The sequence below is a fragment of the Phocoena sinus genome, chromosome 1 (assembly GCF_008692025.1).
Source record: "Phocoena sinus isolate mPhoSin1 chromosome 1, mPhoSin1.pri, whole genome shotgun sequence".
Classification (NCBI taxonomy): domain Eukaryota; kingdom Metazoa; phylum Chordata; class Mammalia; order Artiodactyla; family Phocoenidae; genus Phocoena; species Phocoena sinus.
Genome location: NC_045763.1, coordinates 67,755,408 through 67,776,477, shown reverse-complemented (window position 1 = coordinate 67,776,477; position 21,070 = coordinate 67,755,408). Strand labels below are relative to the sequence as shown.

General features: G+C 39.2%; 1 protein-coding gene and 1 pseudogene across 1 annotated transcript in view; one reads left to right on the top strand and one right to left on the bottom strand.

Annotated features, from left to right (window-relative positions):
- Positions 1-21,070, bottom strand: part of ST6GALNAC5 (ST6 N-acetylgalactosaminide alpha-2,6-sialyltransferase 5) — a 170,695-nt gene that overhangs the window by 67,829 nt on the left and 81,796 nt on the right. The window lies entirely within an intron of this gene.
- On the top strand, positions 17,312-19,947 carry LOC116758520 (annotated as a pseudogene).

Here is a 21,070-nt window from a genome sequence, read left to right as displayed (position 1 = left end):
TCCTCTCCAAAACTTGTTATCTATTGTTTTCTTGATAATAGCTATTCTAACAGGTGTCAGGTGATATCTCATTGTGGTTTTGATTTGCATTTCTTTGATGATTAATGATATTGAGTATCTTTTCATATACATATTGGCCATTGGTGTATCTGTATTTCTCAAAAGAATGTCTATTCAGGTTCTTTGCCCATTTTTAATTTGGGTTATTTGTTTTCTTGTTATCAAGTTGAGTTCTTTATATATTTTGAATACTAACCCCTTATCAGATGTGTGGTTTTCAAATATTTTCTCCCATTCTGTAGGTTGTTTCTTCACTCTGTTGATTGTTTCCTTCGCTGTGCAGAAGCATTTTCAATTTGATGTAATATCTTTTGTCTATTTTTGCTTTTGTTGCTTGTGTTTTGGGGTCATATCCAAAAAAATTCTTGCCCAGACGAATATCAAGAAGAGTTTTCTCCATGCTTTCTTCTAGTAGTTTTACAGTTTCAGGGTCTTACATTTAAGCATTTAAAGAACAGATAATTGTACAGTGATTCTAATACATTCACAGTCTAGACAAAAAGGAAAATCTTCAAGTTCCTCTTATGAAAACAGCATACCAAACCTTAAAAAAGATAAAAGCAAGAGAAAACGATAGACATCTCACTTCTGAATAGTGATGCAAAAATCCTAAATGAATTACTAGCAAGTAATTTATAAAAACCTTTTCATAATACAATATACACATATGGAAAGACTGCATTAAATATAAAGATCCATAAATAATTATAAAGCACAGACCCATGCAAATACTACCCAGGTCAAGAATTTAAACATCACCAGCACCCTAGGAGGCCCTCAGGTAACTTTGACCAATCATCCCACTCTCCCCTTTAAAAGTGACTACTATCCTAACTTTTATGAAAATCACTTTTTTATTTGTTTACATTTATCACCTATGTATCTCTAAATACTCTAGTTTTGCCCACTTTTGAACTTTACATAAACGAAATCATGCAGTATATATTTTGTGTCTTGCTTTTAGGAAAATTTAAGCTATGTTTGTAAGATCTATTCATCTTGGTGCAAATGTTTGTAATCTGTTAATTTCCATTCGTGTATAAAATACCCTAATTTGTCTATTATTCTGTTGGTGAACTTGTAGATTATTTTCAGTTTTTGAATGTTATAATGTTGCTGTAAACATTCTTACCCTGCAGAATTAAAAATCATTATGACTAAGTGGAATATATCCCGGGAATGCAAAGATGATTCAATATTAGGAAATATATAGATATAATTTATCACTTTAATGGGTCAAAAAAGAAAATAATGTGATAATCTCCATAGATACAGAAAAATATTTGAAAAAACTAAATCTATTCTTGGATAAAACAGTGATCATGGGTTAGTTGCTTAACATCAGATAATGTATTTACCTCTATCCCAAAGTGTCATTCTTAGTAGAGAAATGCTAGAAGTATCCTCACAAGCAAAGGATACCAAGTATTTACATTATTATTTAACCATGTACCAGACTTAAAATCTTATAAAATTATGATGAGAAATAATGAAAGGTATAAAACTTGGAAAGGAGGAGGAATGATAAGATTTTATATCTAAAACCCAATACTACCAATAAAGAAATGCAGTAATGTATCAGCTTGTGAAACTAACAAACAGAAATCAATAGCCTTCATACAAGACTCCATTTGCAACAGCAACAAAAATAATAAAATACTTCTGAATAAATTTACCAAGAATATATCCAGGATTCTATTAGGGGGAAAAATCCTCTAAAAAAAGGCATAAAATATATAACAGAAGATGTCAACAAATGAAAAGAGACACTACATGTTTTGATAGGAAGATTCAAAATCATAAAGATGTCAACCTTCCCTAATTTACATTTTAAATTCAGATCCAGTAAAAATACCATGTTTTTTTCCTGTAACCAGATAAGCTGATTTTCAATTTTATAAACCAGAATCATCAAGAAAACAAGAGAGGGAGAAGAACTAGCTTTTTCAGAAATTAAAATATTCTGTAGAGCTTCAGTAATTAAAGCAGTCTGTTTCTGGTGTGTAATAAGGCAAATGAATCAATCCAATCAGCACATAAAGCATTAGAGAAAATTACCAGACAATCTCACTCATGACCATAGTTGTAAAAATCCTGAATTAAACATGAGTAAACTGAATGTAGTAAAACAGAGACACAGACACACACAAACAGACACACACCATACCCCTCATGATCAAAGGGGCTTTATTTCAGGAATACTAGTTTGATTTAACATTTTAAAGATTATTTAATGTAATTTGCCTTATTTTTAGTATAAAAAAGAAAAATTGTTGATATGATCATCTCAGTAGCTTAACACTCAGCCATGCCAAAAACATTTAAATAATTACATATAGGAGAAAACTTCTTTAGTCTGATAAATGCTATCTACAAAAAAAAAAAAGAAAGACATCTTTTAACAAACCTTGTACCTATTAATGACTTACTGAAACTTTCCTGAAATTGAGAATGAGACAAGAATGGTCGCTATTACTCTTTTAATTCAACATTGTACTGGAAGTCCTAAACAGTGCTATAAAGAACAAGAAATAAAAGTAGTTTTGGAAGGAAACAAAATTTTCCTTATTTATAAATGATGTGATTGTTTACACAGCAAATCCAAAAGAATTCAGAGATGAATTATTAGAATGAAAATGAATAAACTCCAGCTATATGCAACATATGATTCTCAAAGAGAGTGTTGAGTGAAAGTCATACTCAAAGGAATACTTACTGCATTATTCCATTTACATATTGTTCAAGAAACTGACAAAACTAAATTATATAATTTAGTGACATATACACAGGTGATCAAATTATGGAGAAAAGGAAGGAAGCGATTATTACAAAAGTCAGAAAAAGCTACTTCTGAGGGGGTATTTCTGGGTCCACAGGAGGGAAAGCAGTGTGGTATGAGGTTAGAGAAGGGCCATTGAGAATTCTGGGTCTTAGCCTAAGGTTAATGGGTTTGTTGAACAGTTTTGAGCCAGAAAATACTACTTATCTGATATTTTTCAAGAGGACAACTCTGAATAATTGTGGGTTGTAGGACAGAATCGGAAGTAGGGAAACCAGTTAGGAAGAGACTGCAGTAGCTCAGCTGAGTGATGCTGGCTTGGATTAGGGGATTGTATTAGTTTTCTATCACTGTTGTAACAAATTAACACAAACATAAGAGCTTAAGACAACATCATTTATTATTTTCCATTCCGTCAGACAGAGCCCCGTGCAGGTCTCACTGGGCTAAAATCGAATTGTCGGCAGAGATATGGTCCCTCGTGGATGCTCTAAAAAGAATCCATTCCCTTGCCTTTTCCAGCTTCTAGAGACCACACGCATTCCTTGGCTCAAATCCCCCACCATCCATTTTCAAAAATAGCAGCGTTGCATCTCTCTCACTTTTCCTCTGTAGTCACATCTCCCTTTGACTCTGACTTCAGCTAGGGAAGGTTCTCCCCTTTTAAAGGACTCATATGATTAGGTTGGGTTCACCTGGCTAACACGGGATAATCTCCCCGTCTCAAGGTCCCTAATCTTAATCACACCTGCAAAATCCCTTTAGGTATGGTAAGGCAAGGAATTGTAGGTAACTTATTCACAGGTTCTGGGGATCAGGGTATGTATTAAGACCAGTTAGAACATCTTTTTCCTATTTAGGTCATCGTTGTGGGCTTTTATTCTGCCTGTCACAGCAGTAGACATGCAAATGGACATAGTGTGAGTAAGGACATACTCAAGTTTTTGCTTGAGTTTGAGAAGCAGTCTGGCTGCCTCTGGTAGCCTCTGCCTACCTTCTGAATTAGCTCCACCACCCACTCTCTATATGATGATCACCTAAACCTATAATCATCCTATAATTAAGACACCTCACTCTTCAATTCAGGCCTGTCCTGAATTCGTTCCTTAGTCCCCATCTTTCTCAGTCCTACTGATTATCTTTTCTCAAGGCCAAAGACATTCAGACCAACTCAACGCCCTGGTTATGCACAACTGCATGGTGGTTTTGTAGGCAGAACTGTGTCTGCTCTAATAGGAATGGTCATAAATGCACAGCAATCTGATTATCCAGAGCACTCCCTCTGTAATTTTAGCTTATTATCAATAAAGCATTGGCTGGTCGTATTAAATCTGATGTGTTTTCTAACTGGAAAAAAAATGTATGGCTCTTTGAACTGTTAGCCACATTTTTAATGTTGTAAGTAATTAGACAGGCTCTAGGTAGTGGGCAATATCTTTCTACTATCATAGTCCTGCCTACTCCCTCCCTCTGTCTGTTCCAGTTATCCTAACAATTCCCTTCTCTATTCTCACCAGGTCTTCCACAAATGTCCCAACAATCCTATGCACAAATTTCCACAAGATGTGAGAGATGTACTTCAAGAACTATGCTTTGAGAAGTCAATTCCATTTCCATACCGGTGTAAAGTCTAACATAAACAACTCTAAAGAAAAGTCAGTGTTCAGCTATTCCCTTCAAAGCCCTTGGTAAACAGTAAGGAATTAAAAATCTCCTTTCACTTTTGGAGTCAAAAGAATACACTAATGGGTGGAAAACAACAGCCATATTTCTGTTTCTCTCAGACTATGAAAAAAAGAGGGTGATTAAAAGTTCAGTATTTTGGTTTAAAAGATCAAATTAACACCATCTTTTTGTTACACTATTTTTTATACTTTTCTTAAAATACGCATGTATGTGTGTGCATGCATGAGAGAGGAATCATTCACAGATTCAACAATGCTTTAGCCTCAGATATCAATTTCAGTACTCTACCCTATGCCTTTAGATCCTTTAGTTGTTATTGATGATGAAAATACTTCATAAATTTGCTTTGAATTTTCCAGACCTCCACTCTAGGATCTGCATTGTATAAACAGGTCTTTGTTAAAATGAAAGCAGGTGACATTATCACATACTACAATTGTGCTTTGGATCTATAATTACATCTCCTCCAAGTCCTCTTGACTTTCCACTGTATGTCTCTAAACTTTCTGTGAGCTGCTTGACATTTGATCTGGGATAGTTCAGGCTGCCCTTCCCAGGCTCTTCTCTTCACTGTGTCTTTAAACTCCTTGCGGCAGTGATGTGACTAGAAATGAACACTGCTTTCAGACACAGCCAGCAAGTAGCTCTGAATTTTTTAGCATGTTTTCTTCAACCTTCCTCCTCAACTTTCCCTCTTAGTTATTCCATCTGTCTCTCAGGCTATGTGAGTGTTCAGTTGTTTCAGCATTCTTTCCTGAGATTACCAAATAATGATTGCTTTTATAATCAGCTAACTGACTAAACAATTGTTCAGTATTTGTTTCATTTTAGACAGTTAGCCCTCACCAGTTGTTTTACATTAATCAATTCATTCATGCAGCCAACAAAAAATTTACTCAGCTATTCCTATGGACCACTCTTTGTTCTACCTATATGGGATTCAATGGTTGGCAAAAACAAACTCTGTTCCTACATTCGTGAAGGTGATAGCCTGGGGGAGGAGAACACTGTTATGGAAATGACCCTGCAAAAAAAGTAAAATTACAACTTCAAGAAATACCCCAGGAGTACCAGTTTCTATAAGAATGTGTGACAGGGACATTCAAAGAAGAATTCTCTGAAGAACTGGTGTTTGACCTGAGCTCTGGCAGTTATACAAATATTGACTAAGGAAAGGGATAGGATGGGTACATTCCAGGGAGTAGGAACAGCCAGGGAAGGGGAGCAGCATATGCAAACATCCTCTGGTGGCAAGAAGCATGGAATGTTTGAGAACCTGAACTGAGGCCAGTACGGTTGGTGCATGGGGAGCGAGGGAGTTGGGGTGGCAGATGCTGGCAGAGAGACAGGCAGAGGCCAGACAACAGAGGAGCTCACAAGCCCTATAAAAAATTAGTTCCTAACACATGGAAGGATGCTCAACATCTCTAATCATTAGAGAACTGCAAATCAAAACTACAATGAGGTATCACCTCAGATCATTCAGAATGGCCATCATCAAAAAATCTACAAATAATAAATGCTGGAGAGGGTGTGGAGAACAGGGAACCCTCCTACACTGTTGGCGGAAATGTAAATTGATACAGCCACTATGGAGAACACATTTGGAGGTTCCTTAAAAAACTAAAAATAGAATTACCATACGACCCAGCACTCCCACTACTGGGCATATACCCTGAGAAAACCATAATTCAAAAAGAGTCATGTACCACAATGTTTATTACAGCACTATTTACAATAGCCAGGACATGGAAGCAGCCTAAGTGTCCATCGACAGATGAATGGATAAAGAAGATGTGGCACATATATACAATGGGAGTATTTCTCAGCCATAAAAGGAAACGAAACTGAATTATTTGTAGTGAGGTGGATGGACCTAGAGTCTGTCATACAGAGTGAAGTAAGTTAGAAAGAGAAAAAACAAATACCATATGTTCACACATATATATGGAATCTAAAAAATAATTTTAAAAAAGGTTCTGAAGAACCTAGGGGCAGGACAGGAATAAAGACTCAGATGTAGAGAATGGACTTGAGGACACAGGGAGGGGGAAGGGTAAGCTGGGACAAAGTGAGAGAGTGACATGGACATATATACACTACCAAATGTAAAATAGATAGCTAGTGGGAAGCAGCTGCATAGCACAGGGAGATCAGCTCAGTGCTTTGTGACCACCTAGAGGGGTGGGATAGGGAGGGTGGGAGGAAGACACAGGAAGGAGGAGATATGGGGATATATGTATATGTATAGTTGATTCACTTTGTTATAAAGCAGAAACTAACACAACAATGTAAAGCAATTATACTCCAATAAAGATGTTAAAAATAAATTTGTTCCTTACCCCAGGGCAAGGAAAACCACTGAAGGGCTTGTCCAAGGGAGGGTGACATCATTCAATTTTCATGTCCCCCTGCCTTATTTATTTATTTACATCCCAAGGACGTGTTGTGCCATGAATAATAACTGTAAACAGAGTAACTCACAGAAATTCAAATAACATCAGACCTTTTGAATGTGCAATACAGAGATTCTTAATTGAATTCATAATCTAGTCCCTCCAAAAGGGCTTTACTGGCAATGCCCAGGCACCAACTTGGGTGGCTATTTTGGGGCATACCCATATAATATATATTTTATTTTATTTTATTATTATTTTTTTTTGGCGGTACGCAGGCCTCTCACTGTTGTGGCCTCTCCCGTTGCGGCACACAAGCTCCGGACACGCAGGCTCAGCAGCCATGGCTCCAGGCCCAGCTGCTCCGCGGCATGCGGGATCTTCCCGGACCAGGGCACGAACACGTGTCCCTGCATCGGCAGGCGGACTCTCAACCACTGCGCCACCAGGAAAGCCCTAATATATATTTTAAAGGGGGGGTACTAATGGTCTTGTTTTATTTTTTCACCACTTCTTGAGCAAAATGAAGAGGGCTTAACATGTTAGAGTCAGCCTAGAGAAGCTGCAGAGCACACAAATGCTCCTACTCTCATTTCTGCTCAGGTGCCTTTGTTTTCCTCATTAATCTCCAAAGAAAACTGCTTTTGATGTAACACCTCTTGAGGTTTCAAGATAGAGACTTTCAAAGGTGATGGAATAGTCCCTCAGAACCTACTTTGAGCAGGACCCCTGCAGGGAGTCCTGGGAGAGAAGGAGGTAGGAGTTGCTCATGAGAAGTTAAAATCTTCATGAAGAATTTGGGACATAAACAAGTGTCTAACAACGTGACATTGCATAAAGCTGTTCCGAGGAATCTGGTGAGCAGCCAGCTTTGAAGGACAGTTGGTCCTCAAAAAACTCAGCAGAAATGAAAGCCTCAAGTGCCAAGAGGCTGCCACTCAACCTCTGTAAGAATTTACAATCAAGCCCTACCCCACCCTCGTCCATTTTGTGCTTCAAAAAGCATCAACCACATTTGGACAAGGCCCTAGTCTACCCTTCATCTCTCTAAGCATCTGTCCATTTCTAAGCAAACTAGGCCACGATTCCTTAGGTTCTACTGTGCCTACAGGCCAGAACAGAAGGTCTAGATAAGCAAGCCAAAAGCAAGCAGAACTTCAGAAGAATTCAAGGGTTAATTAAAGCTAAAAAGCAAATCACACACACAAAAAGAGAAATACATAGATATAAATAGATATAATTATGCTACCACTGTAGCTTTAAAATAAGCAAAATATATCATTGTATTTACATTAAAATACCAAGAAAGTAAGAATAAATATATGCAGACTTTGAGTTTCTATACATTAACTAAATATGGATCTCTCTACATGTGTCCTCCAGAACCTACAGAGATCAATAAGGAGAGCAAATAAAACCACCCATAACCCCTGCCTACTGCAAAACTAGAAGACAGAGGATGCTACAAATCCCAGTTTACACAGAGCTAGGAAAAGAAGAATCTGGAATCTGAAGAGCCAGCACTGAAGACTTGTTGGAGTTGAGAATTGTCTGGAGACAGACAATTCTGGGGAAAAGGAGAAGGCAGCAGGCCTGGCAGTGGCAGAGCACAGATAAAATCATTCTTAGCAGGAAAATGCCACACTCTGAAAAGAAAGATAAACACTGACAAAAGTCTATAATCTGTTGGATCAGGACACCATTACTGGGCACACAAATGGAGGGAGCTGCCCAGAGGTGGCAGTCTTGGGAAGGCACCTTTTTGGGGAGATGAGAGGGGTCCTTAAAGACCAGGTGATGAAGCAGGAGGAAGCAAGATGAGGGGTCCATCAGAAAAGAACGAGAAGGCATCACCCCCCACCAATAGAAGGTGCCATTTAGTTTTTTGTTGTTGTTTTATTTGCGGTACACGGGCCTCTCACCGTTGTGGCTTCTCCCATTGCGGAGCACAGGCTCAGGACGCGCAGGCTCAGCGACCGTGGCTCACGGGCCCAGCCGCTCCGTGGCATGTGGGATCTTCCCGGACCGGGGCACGAACCCATGTTCCCTGCATCGGCAGGCGGACTCTCAACCACTGTGCTACCAGGGAAGCCCCATGCCATCTAGTTTTGAAAAGTGCTCTTAAGTGTATCAACAGAAGACAGTGCTCTTGAACTAAGAAATTAAGTGATCCTCCCCAAAATCTTACCACTGTCTGCACAGAATCACCTGCTGTTTCTGATTCAGGAAAATGCAAGACTCTTCAAAGGTAAAATAGCAGATATCATCCCCTCAGAGTCACTGTAAGACCATGGAAATGGAAAACCAAAATATTTCAGCAGGTGAAAATTCTTCACCCCGCAAAACGACATAGTAGAAGAAAACTGTAACACAAACCCCAGCTGAATTAAATGTCCATAAAAAAGCACCTTGTATATTTTCAAAAAACCTCTAGTCAGAAATACAAAAGCTCAGAACAGAAATGGGCAAATTTTCAAAAGACAATGTGAAACAGGAATTGGTTGAATGGGGAATCATGGACACCCCATCACAAGGGGGAGAGCTGGCTCTCAGCACCTCAGCCAAGAGATTGTATTTAGCATCACTAATAATGGAGCAAACGGACATTCTGAGCCTCCTGGTGTGATGTACTAGGGGGACACAATACGGTATCATCTGTGTAGTATTCTTTCCAAAAATATTTAACCTGAATCTATTCATCAAGAAATAATCAGACCAATCTAGAATATGAGATATTCTCAAAAATAACTGGCATGGACTCTTCAAAAATGTCAGTGACATGAGAAAAAAGGGGGAGGGCACTCATCTAGTAAAAGGAGACTATAAAGAGACATAATAAATAAATGCAGTGTCTGATCCTTTATTCGATCCTGATTTGGAAAAACCCATCAGCTAGAAAGGATATTTTTGGAATAAACGAGAAAATTTAAATATGGTCTGTATCTCATATAAATCATGGTATCAAATGTTAAATTTATTATGTTGTGGTAATTATATTGTGACTATGTAGAACGATTTTTTTTTTTCTTAGCTGAAGGTATCAGCTGAAGTATTTAGGGTTGTGGTATCATGTCTAGTACTAACTTTCAAGTGGATCAACAAAATCTGTGTCTGGTTAGATGCATGTGTGCACACATGGATGGATGGAGTTAAAGATAAAACAAAGGTGTCGAAATGTTAATAATTAATAAATGTAGGTGTGCTGGGTTAAACAGTTCCCCCAAAATGCACGTTTACCCAGAAGCTCAGAATGTGACCTTGTTTAACAATAGAGTCTTTGCAGAGTAATTAGTTAAATTAAATGAGGTCATACGGGATAAAGGTGGGCCCTAAACCTAATATGGTTCTTAGAAGAAGAGGAGACATAGAGACACACAGGGGAGAAGGCCGTGGTGACGGAGGCAGAGATTCGAGGGATACAAGCCAAGGAATGTCCAGGACTGCCAGCAATCACCAGACACCAGGAAGAGGCACAGAATTCTTCCCGGAGCCTTCAGGGGGATCAGGGCCTACAGACACCGTGATTTTAGACTCTTAGTCTCCAGAACTGTGAGAGAATAAGTGTCTGTTGTATGAGTTACCTAATTTGTGGTGATTTGTTCTGGAAGTCCTGGGAAACTAATACAGTAGGTACTGGTTAAAAGTGTCCAGTGAAAATACTTTGGGTTTTTCCCGTGAGTATGAAATATTTCAAAATCACAAGTTGGGAAAAAATAAAAATAAATAAAATTTAAAAAATTTTAAACTTATGCATAGGAAAAAATCAAGGACATACACCAATCAACCAAATTTATCTCCCCGTAGTTGTAAAGAGTCCCTGCCCCTCGGTGACGTCTGAAATCCTCCTGCCCTCCATGTTAAAAAGTGAGCTTAATCATCTCCCTCCCTCCTTCCCAAATTTATGCTTGGTATCTTATGAGACTTTGGTTATTGGGTAGAACCGCCAGATGTGGAGAAATGGGGAGATGATTGGAAATAATACTGCTGAGTCATGGAAATGCAGTTGGCCTTCAATAGAAGTGAGTGGAGCGAAGGTTCTAAAAAGCGGGTAAAGGAACAAAACAGATCCTCTTCTCACAAGAGTGATAGACAGCATCACTTAACAAGTCAAAGTATGAGCAAAGTCAATATTGGACCTGGATTGGGCCAAAGGAACAAAGAAGGTGTTGGCTTCACATAGAAAGGGACGTGCCAGTGGAGGAGAGGGGTTGGACCTGTCACTAAGCTTTATATCATCTAAGAAGGTTATTTAGTCTGTGGACTTGGAACTGGTCTTCCTGGGTCGGGATTCAGGGTGTCTCTTACTCTGCCTCTGTGAGTTTAGAAAACTGGGGATAATAATCGTACTTTTGCAGGGTTGTTGTAAGAAATGTAACTGCAAAATACTAAGGAGAGTTCCTGCCACCCAGCATTATGCACGTTTGAGTTGGACATTCTTCTTGAATCTCGGGCCTGGGTTAGGTACCTGGCTTCACCCACTAGTCTCAAACCATGGTGGATGCAGAAGCAGTGACTTAGAGTTTAACCCTGAAATTTTGGAATGATCACGCCCAGTATTTCAAGGTATGGGGAAAAGAATTCTGCAAACGGTACAATGACGGATAAAATTTTATTTTCTCCTTTGAAGTGTTTGTAATTTTCCAAATGTTTTACAATAAGGTAGTGCCAATTTGATAGTCAGAAAAAATGAAAGAACTAGCCATGTCCCTTTTACTCCTCATCTTCCCATCGAAAAAATGGAGGTGGTAGAGATAATGGTGGGGAGGAAAGATTATGCGTTTTGTTTTAAAGAATAAGAACATCAGTTAAGAAGCAGAAGCACTCAGATGTCCCGCAGCCCCTGCCCCAGACCTGCCCAGGCAGCTGACACTGGGGCTGGTTGCTCAGTAGGTCAGGGGAGACTCAGCGGAAAACTCGTAAAAATTTAAAAAAAGACTCAGGTTGACTTTAGTGAATTATTCTGATGAAAACACACAAGCTCAAAGAGCAAAGCAAAAGGATATCAACAAGTTTGGATGTTTATTTAATGTGGATTTATGGGCTTCATTACAAAAAAAAATTGATTAACAATAACTTACTTCCAAACAAAACCCGATGTGTATATGGTTGAAAATAAAATTGATAAACACTTCAGCAGTCATTGCACTGTCCCAGGTTTCAGAACTGTAGATCCCTAAGTGCTTTTTCATAATTTAATCCATTTTTAAAAGGGCACAATGACTAGGGAGTATGGTAGAAAAATGTTATTAAAAATATAAATATATGAAGTATCTGACTTAATGACTACCATATTGATTGCTGAATTTATCCATGTCTCTGTGTAAACAAATTAAAAAATCCCTTCTTGACACACATGATGGTCACAGATTCTTAGACACTTAAGAATCTTAAGAGGGCCCTTAAAGTATATCCAATCCAGCTCTCTATGCAAAGCAGGCACTATAACGCAATGCAAGTGATGAGTAGTCAGACCCTTAGATGAGGTCTTCAGAACTCTGTCTGAACCACCCTCGTATTACCCAAAGCTATAATAAATTGAATCATAGCACCTGCTTTTTTTTTTCCTTTATGCCACTTATCACAATTTTTCACTAGTGTGATTTTTGTTCATTGTCTAGCTTCCCACTGGACCGTAAATCTTTGAGGGCAAAAATTGTGATGACTTTGCTTGCTGCTGTATCCCTAATCCCTTCTACATAGCCTGGAACTCATCAAGTATTTGTTAAATTAATGAACACGGCTTTGGATTCTTCTCCCAATTTTAACACTACTGGAAACTAAAGGTCATTGAGGTGTTCCTCAAAGCTGATAAATATCAGTGTCAAGAATCAGACCCAGCTTCATTTGACCACAGAGGCCATGCCTGTCCTAGCAAGCTTCTGGGCCACCCAATTAGTTTAAAGGGAACCTATGAATTAAGCAATTTCAAATTAATAGCATGAATTTACATTCAATTCCTGCTCCCTCTCTCCAAAGCTAATAAAATGTGAATTTCAAATCTGAGTTTTAATTTTCTACAAGATGGTACTAATGCCACCTCTGGGCCTAGGTGCTTTTCTAATGCTTTACATTATATATTTCAATGTTTACACATGCTCACCATCCCTAATCGTCTCTATGGCTGTCTTTTTTCCTCTAATCAGAACCTCACAACACAGTTTAAATCAATGGTGTGCTGCAGTCAGCTTGTACTGGCTCCCAGAACCCATGGTTAAATTTTCAGGGAGTTTGTGAGCTGGATGTCAAGCCACAGCCATTATTAAAAATTAAATCTACAAAAAAATAAATTATATGAAAAACAAATGAAATTTCGGTGGAGAAAAATAAGCTTTTAAATAAATGGTGCTAGAACAATTGGACATCCACGGGCAAAAAAATAACTTTGACTTAAAACCTCATACCATACAAAAATATTAACTCAAAATGGATTGTGGATTTAAATTTAAAATGCAAAATTTTAAAACTTTTATAAGAAAACATAGGAGAAAATCTTTAGGATCTAAACCTACATGAGGAGTCCTGAGACATTACGTTAAAGGCATGATCCATAAAAGAAAGAATTGATAAATTTACCTTCATCAAAATTTAAGATTTTTGGGGGCTTCCCTGGTGGCGCAGTGGTTGAGAGTCTGCCTGCTGATGCAGGGGACCCGGGTTCGTGCCCCGGTCTGGGAAGATCCCACATGCCGCGGAGCGGCTAGGCCTGTGAGTCATGGTCGCTGAGCCTGCGCGTCCGGAACCTGTGCTCCGCAACGGGAGAGGCCACAACAGTGAGAGGCCCGCGTACCGCCAAAAAAAAAAAAAAAATAGTTTATGTAATGTATGGTTCTATATTTAAAACATTCTGGATATTTATTGTTATATTCACAATAGACATGGAGAACAGATTAAGGGTTATGAGAGACGAGGATGGAGTGGTGACAATCTAAAGAGAAAACGCAAGGGAATTCCTTTGTGATGATGGGACATTTATGTATCCTGAATGTCCTGGTGGTTATACAAATCTATACATGGGATAAAACTGCACACATACCACACATGTACACAAACACACACACCCAACAAACGAATCCATATTAAAATGGTGATAGCTGATTAATGTCTTTAGTAGTATTGTATGAGTCTCAGTTTCCTGTTTATGGTATTGTATTACGGTCATGTAAGATGTCAACACTGGGGGAAGCTGGGTAAGGGGTATGTGGGACCCTGTACTATTTTTGCCAATTCCCGTGTGTCTATAATTACTTCAAAATAAAAAGTAAACGAAACAAATGCAGAAGAAATAAATACTTAAGACATCACTTTCTAATTGCTTTACAACATTTTAGTATTAACTATGCCTTGAAGTTATTCACATCCACTCTATGCTGGTTATATCAGTCAGCTCAGGCTACTGTAACACAACACCAGAGACTGAGTGGCTTAAACAACAGACATTTCTCACAGTCCTGGAGGCTGGGGAGTTCACGATCAATGTGCTGGGCAGATCTGGTTGCTGGTAAGAGCTCTTTTCCCGGCCTGTAGATGACAGTCTTCTAGCTGCGGCTGTGTCCTTACATGGCAGAGAGCAAGCAAGCTGTGGTGTTTTTTCCACTTCTAATAGGGACACTAATCCTATCATGGGAGCCCTACCCTCATGACCTCATCTTATTTAATTATCTCCCAATGGCCCCACCTTCAACTACAATCACACTAGGAGTTAGGGCTTCAACATACAAATTTTAGGGGGATACAAACATTCAGTCCATAACAGTGGAAATATCATACAAGTTCTGCTACTACGCCTCTCTTCCCTACTCTGCATTCAATGATATCTCATTGGTAGCTGGAAACCAGCCACATGAGAGTGTTTATATCACAGAAATAAGTACGCACTACAAATCAGAACTTGGTTTATTGTACAGCTGATTGCAAAAAAAGTAATGGAGAAAATGTTAATATTGTAAATTAAGCTTTAAAGTGTGCTATGTCTGTAACCATTACATCATGAATAGCATCAAATTGAAAAAAGTCTTCTATTATTTGAAAACTACTGTTTGATTCTGCAAAGAAGTTACGTTTTGATTCAGGTTTGTCCTGAGTGAGAAAAGTTGCAACACTGGTCTTTTTTGTTTCTCTTTCTTCTAATTAGGTAACCAAAAATATCAACCACATTCATGTTGGGACTATACTCATTCATTAATTGCAACCACAGATTGTCTACAGGCACAAGAATTTTGAAAAAATCAATGAAAGCATTCTGTGAGGACCAGTTGGCTATATGGAATTTACAACAAAGCGTATTGTATATTAGTATCTTATTAGTAGTAGTAGTAGTATTTTATTATTGTTTCTAAAGTGTGTACTGCCTTTATAGCAATAAAATTCATAATAAACTGAAGCATGGACATATGCACATCTTAAAAGAGCGCTAGTATGTAAACATTTACTGGCACAACGTTAGTTTAAGTCCAATCCTCTCTCTTACTTCAGTGGAGACAAATCACCACTCCCCTTTAAAGTGGTGATGTAGGTTACCTGTGCCACATCAGGATTTTACCATTTGCAGATGTTCTGTTTCTGGGAGACTGACTTGACTTCCTGTATGTTCAGATATGTATGTTCAGAATCAATGACCTCCTACAACTGTAAACCCTTTTGACTTTAAAGGAAGATGCTCTAGTTTCTCCCATGAAGAGTCTCTCACTGTGGGCTGGGTCAGTTCCACTTTGCTTTTAGCTTAGACGCCAAATTTCCAAGTTTTCTAGTGGTTTTTCCATTTCTTTTGGTATAACAATATCTGAAAGCAAGATTTCTTTACAACTGGTGGTTCATGGGATTAGTCACCTTGGGCCTTTACCTACTAAATATTTTACACTCAGTGTCCCTTTGCTGTGGCATATACTTGTCAGAGATCAAACTTCGCAACCAATTTGCTGTTGGTTCCATGTGTAGCTACTTTCGGGCTCTGTGCTTCTGTTTATTCTGGAAGGCCTTTCACCCCGATTCCAGTGCCCAGCACCTACACTTCTATCGAGGTTCAGTTCAGCTACCTTGCCTTTCCTTTCCTAATCCATTCAGTATGGAAAAAAATCATCCTTTTCTCTGAATTCCTCAATATAGCCAAATCTTTCTTCTGACATCTTCTCCCTTATACTGCTGTCACATAAAGCTGTGGCTTATGTCAGAGGTTTCTATTATCTCCTTGAGGAAGAGCTCTTCCCTAATTTATTTCTAAATCCCACCATGGTGACTAGTTTAATGCCCGTACATAGTTAAGACTTTTGAAAAATTGGTTCAGCAGAATGAGTGGACTATATGTCACCAAATGAACAAGTGAGTTCATCTCCTTAAGCCTCAGTTTTCTTACCTGTAAGTTAGGAATGATAATCAAGAAATTATATCTTATAGTTATTGTAAAAAACAGAGATAAGATATATAAAATGACTAGCACAGTGCCTGGTTAATGGTGGCTGCTCAATAAATGGTGTGTGTGTGTGTGTGTGTGTGTGTGTGTGTGTGTGTGTGTGTGTGTGTGTGTAATACATAAGATACACATATAACATAAATATGTGGTATATATAATTACCATTGCTGGCACTGTCATTACCATATGACTATTATTGATACCAGGTTCAAGTTTCAGTGAGTGTGTCTATGAATTCTCTAGCACAGTGTGGTGTAAGAGCTTAGGCCTGTAAGTCAGGAGTCAGACAGAAGATGCAAGTTTTCATCTCAGATCTGCCCAATGTTCATGATCTTGGGCTAGTCAAGCTCCCTGGGCTTCAGTTCCCTTATCTGCAAAATATGTGTGTGAATACAAGGAGAAGGCTGAGCCTCTTTGAAGGTCTGTCCCTCCACGATACCACGTGGCAAGTCCTCTTGGGTGAACTGGGCTCCCAGTGACAGGCAGCGCACTGCCTTCAATAACTGCCTCTCTCTAAACCCTCAGCAACGGGTTAAGTACCCTTTGGCAAGGCTGTCTCGGTGATGTACGCATGGGTGCAGAGATCCCCAGCCATTCCACTTGTTGACTTTACTGGCTGGAGAAGGATTATTTCCTTCTTCATTCTGTGACTACAGTGAACATTTGGAAGTTGTAGGGGAAAAAAATCAATGCCAGAGAGTTCTGGAGGTGACATATCTAATACTTTTCTCTTGGCAAGTCACTGCAGGGGGGATGCCTCTGAAGTTGATCACTCTGATGACAGTGTACCAGTGCATCCTCCCTGCAGGCCCCATGTGACACAGGGCTGGGGACCTCAATTACAGAGGTAGGAACACAGAAGTCCAGAATAACCGGGTGTCTCAGCTGAGAGAGGCCTGTCTAGTCTAAGCATTCGATTTTACACATGAGGAAACTGAAGGTCAGAGGGGCCAAAGGACTCCTTCAAGGTCGCAGAGCTAGTTAATGGAAGAGCTGGGTCTAGGAAGTGCACCTCCTGGAGTCCCGGCTCACAGCTTCTGCTCCCACTTCAGTCCCACCTGCTGTGGGCCAGCATCACGGCTGGCCAGGAGCCTCTCTGATGGCAAAAGTGAGTTCCAAACAGGCACCAATGAACATCTTCTTCTCCCCTGCCCCCCAGGTCTCAAATAAAATCTGACTGTTGGAGAGAGTTGAAGTTGGCTTTGGGAAAAACTAATTCCAATTTTTAACTCCCATGAGAACAGTGAAAATTGTTGTCTTTAATGCATATGCCACCCCATCCTGGATGTGATTATTCAGGAGCAGTGAGCAACTGGTGCCTCAGGGGCCCTTTTCCTTTTCTGGCTGAGCACAGACCCAGCGACGCACCTCAGGGCGTGGCTTACAAGAAACAGTAGTTATGTTTCCTGTAACGTATCTGCCCAGACTCAGACGGCAGCTGCTGACCGTGAGCTCCTAGAGAAGAGTACAGCCCAAGCATCAACCTGGCACAAGAGCCGGCACCTGGAAGACATTCAAAATGTTGGTTGGATGAGTCCAGAAAGTGTCACTCATGCTGGTGACCCCAATGTCACAGAATATGTAGAATATGAAAAGGCTCTTTTCATATAATAATAGCTGCCCTTTAACAAATGAAGATGAGGTTGAAAACGAGTCATTTGAGCTTAAGGAAGCTTATGGTTCTTGATATGTTTTGGAGTAAGAAAACCAGACATACATTTTATCAGATTCACTATAGTGGGAGTAGTCACATGGGAGGAAGGGAAGTAGAGTGAGAAGTATATTCTTGTTTATAGTCTTATTTCAATAGTTTTCTTTCTCTCTTTTTTCACTCATTAATCAAATGATGTGTGGGATGATCTGGAGTCTCTAACATTGGAATATGGTGCTATTCTGGAAATCTGTGCTCTGGGGCTTGGTAGGAGACGTAGTGTTCCCATTTACTCTCTCTCTCTCTCTCTCATTCTCACTGGCCAGTTCTCTTTCTTTGGGGGGATGTTGGTTCTGAGGAGAGAAATCAGGGAGCTGATCACTTAGGTAGGAGGAGCTTACAGGAGTCAGAATGTCTTCTGAGGCAGAGACGTTTAAGTCCCACTTCATGTCCCCTTGCTGGCCCAAACTCCCTTAGGTTGGGATAATGTGGCTGAGTTACAATCAATGAAATGTGGAAGAAGTGTCACGAGGGCACTTCTCGGCCCCTACAGACATGTGGGGAAACTTTTGGCTTCCTCTTTTCTTGACACAGCAACCTTGCAGGCCACAGGATAGGAGAGGGTCACCTGATTCACTCTGGACTTTGAGTGAAGAATAAAATCCTCAGTGTCTTAAACAATTTACTCATTGAGGTTTATTTATTACTGAAGCATAGCCTACCTTATCCTGACCTTTCTTCTAATTTATCAAGCCCATTGCACCTGAGGATGACAAGGTGGGGCAGAATGCAGGACAGGAGACTTCTTCAGGATTCAACGTTTTGCACTTTTTTTTTAGAGATCCTCTCCTGTTATCCTGCTTAGAAACATAAATGTGTCAGCGCAGGATACAGGGATTTGAGGGGAATTTATACACATGCCCAAATTTTCTCTTCTGGCCCTAGTTTCCCCAAGTGTTCCCTTCTTGTTTTAATATGTACTAAAAAAAAACACCCTTATAAGATAAAAGATAAACTTTGAAGGTGAATTAAATACTTTGGTAAACTTTCAATAATTTTGTAACTTTTTAATAATCATGATCTTTTAACTTTAACAATCCCTCATTTAAAGTTACTAATTTTCCTTAAGAAAACAGGGGATAAGCTTCATGACATTGGTCTTGGCAGTGATTTCATGGACCTGACATCAAAAGCATTGGCAACAAAAGCAAAAATAGACAAGTGGGATTACCTCAAACTAAAAAGCTTCTGCACAGCAAAGAAAACAATCCTATCTCCTGTCTCATTTCTTTTTCCTTCTCAGCCTTTCAGCCCCACTCCTTCCTTCTGAATTACATAGCCTTATGGTTAATCATTTTAATGTGCAGATTAATTCTGGGTCTTCATGTCCTGTCCGCAGCTGACAGAAATGAAGGTAATGAAGGAAGAGAAGATTCTGAGTCATTTACCTCTCCTCCCCCAAGACATTTTTTATTAGATATCACAAAGCAAAGAAATCAAACCCCTTTGCCATTGATCAAGCCATGTTCAGGCTCTAGATTGCCAACTAGTAGATACTCCTTGACTGCTCCAAATTATAGATTTAAGTCTTTACAAAACAAGGATCTACTTCTGTGGGAAGAAGAACAGTTCTGCGATAAAGTGTTGGTTCAGTTATTAGCAGACCAAGTACTCCCACACTTGACACACCAACCCCACACACCATGTCTGTGTCAACTAAAGTAGGGAAGCCAGTGTCCCTCAGAGGGCAAAGGTTCACAGTACAGATGCCCACTCACAATCCCTAGCTGTGAAAGCATCAATTACTGCAACATCAGCAGTTCAGAATGTTCTAATTAATCCATCATTAATTAGGTCCAAAGACATTCTTATTACCACTAACATGGTGTCATCACAAAATACTGCCAGTGAATCATCAAATGCATTGAAAATAAAATGTGAAGATGATAATGACCATGATAATTTGTAATCTAGCCTTGATGCATATAACATGCATACTTGGTTTTAAATCCATTGTACTGAGGTTAAACATGCATGCTGGCTGTTTCCAAGCTGTGTTTTAGAAAAACAGTATTTAATGAGTAAATATGGTTATCATAATTTTCAATTAAAAAAAAAGAAGATACCAATTGAGTTTCTTACTACAATATCTGAAATAAAAACTAATTTTCCTCTTGAAAAAAAAATAAATAAAGTTACTAATTTAGTTTAAAGAGTTGTTGAAATAAATGTCTAGGTCCAAGATGGAGCTGCTTCTGCCTTGGGTGCCATGTCAGCAAACTGAAACATGTAACTTTCAAGTCCCTATAAATGTTCCACTTGACCAGAAATGCAGCATATACAGTCAACCAATCCCCACATGCCAAGCCAACTCGGGGCTCTATACATATTCCCTTTTCCTTATTCATTTAAAATTTCCCTTCTCTATTCCTCATTCTTTATCCTATAAAAGCTTCCTGCCTTCCAGTCCATTTTGAGGTTCTCTGGACCCTTGGGAATGGAGACTGTTTGCTTCATGAAGTGTTAAATAAAGTTTGTATCATCTAAATTGTTTTCTTTAATTATTTTAAGAGAGCTTAATCTCTACTTATTTCCTATTACATGATAGAGAAGAAATTTCTTTTTTTTTAATATATTTATTTGTTTTATTTATTTATTTTTGGCTGCTGTGCGCAGGCTTTCTCTAGTTGTGACAAGTGGGGGTTACTCTTCTTTGCAATGCATGGGTTTCTCATTGCGATGGATTCTTTTGCTGCAGAGCATGGGCTCTAGGTGCATGGGCTTCAGTAGTTGTGGTTTGCGGGCTCTAGAGTGCAGGCTCAGCAGTTGTGGCCCACGGGCTTAGCTGCTCCGTGGCATGTGGGATCTTCTAGGACCAGGGCTCGAACCCATGTCCCCTGCACTGGCAGGCGGATTCTTAACCACTGCACCATTAGGGAAGCTCCCAGAAAAAATGTTTTTAAAGCTACAGGATACAGCTTTTAGACCAGGATTATTTATATTATCATCAACCTAGATGTATAAAATATTATTCATCCTAAACTTCAGTTAATGTCTAATGGAAAAAAAAAAAGCAAATTCAGGAATTCTCG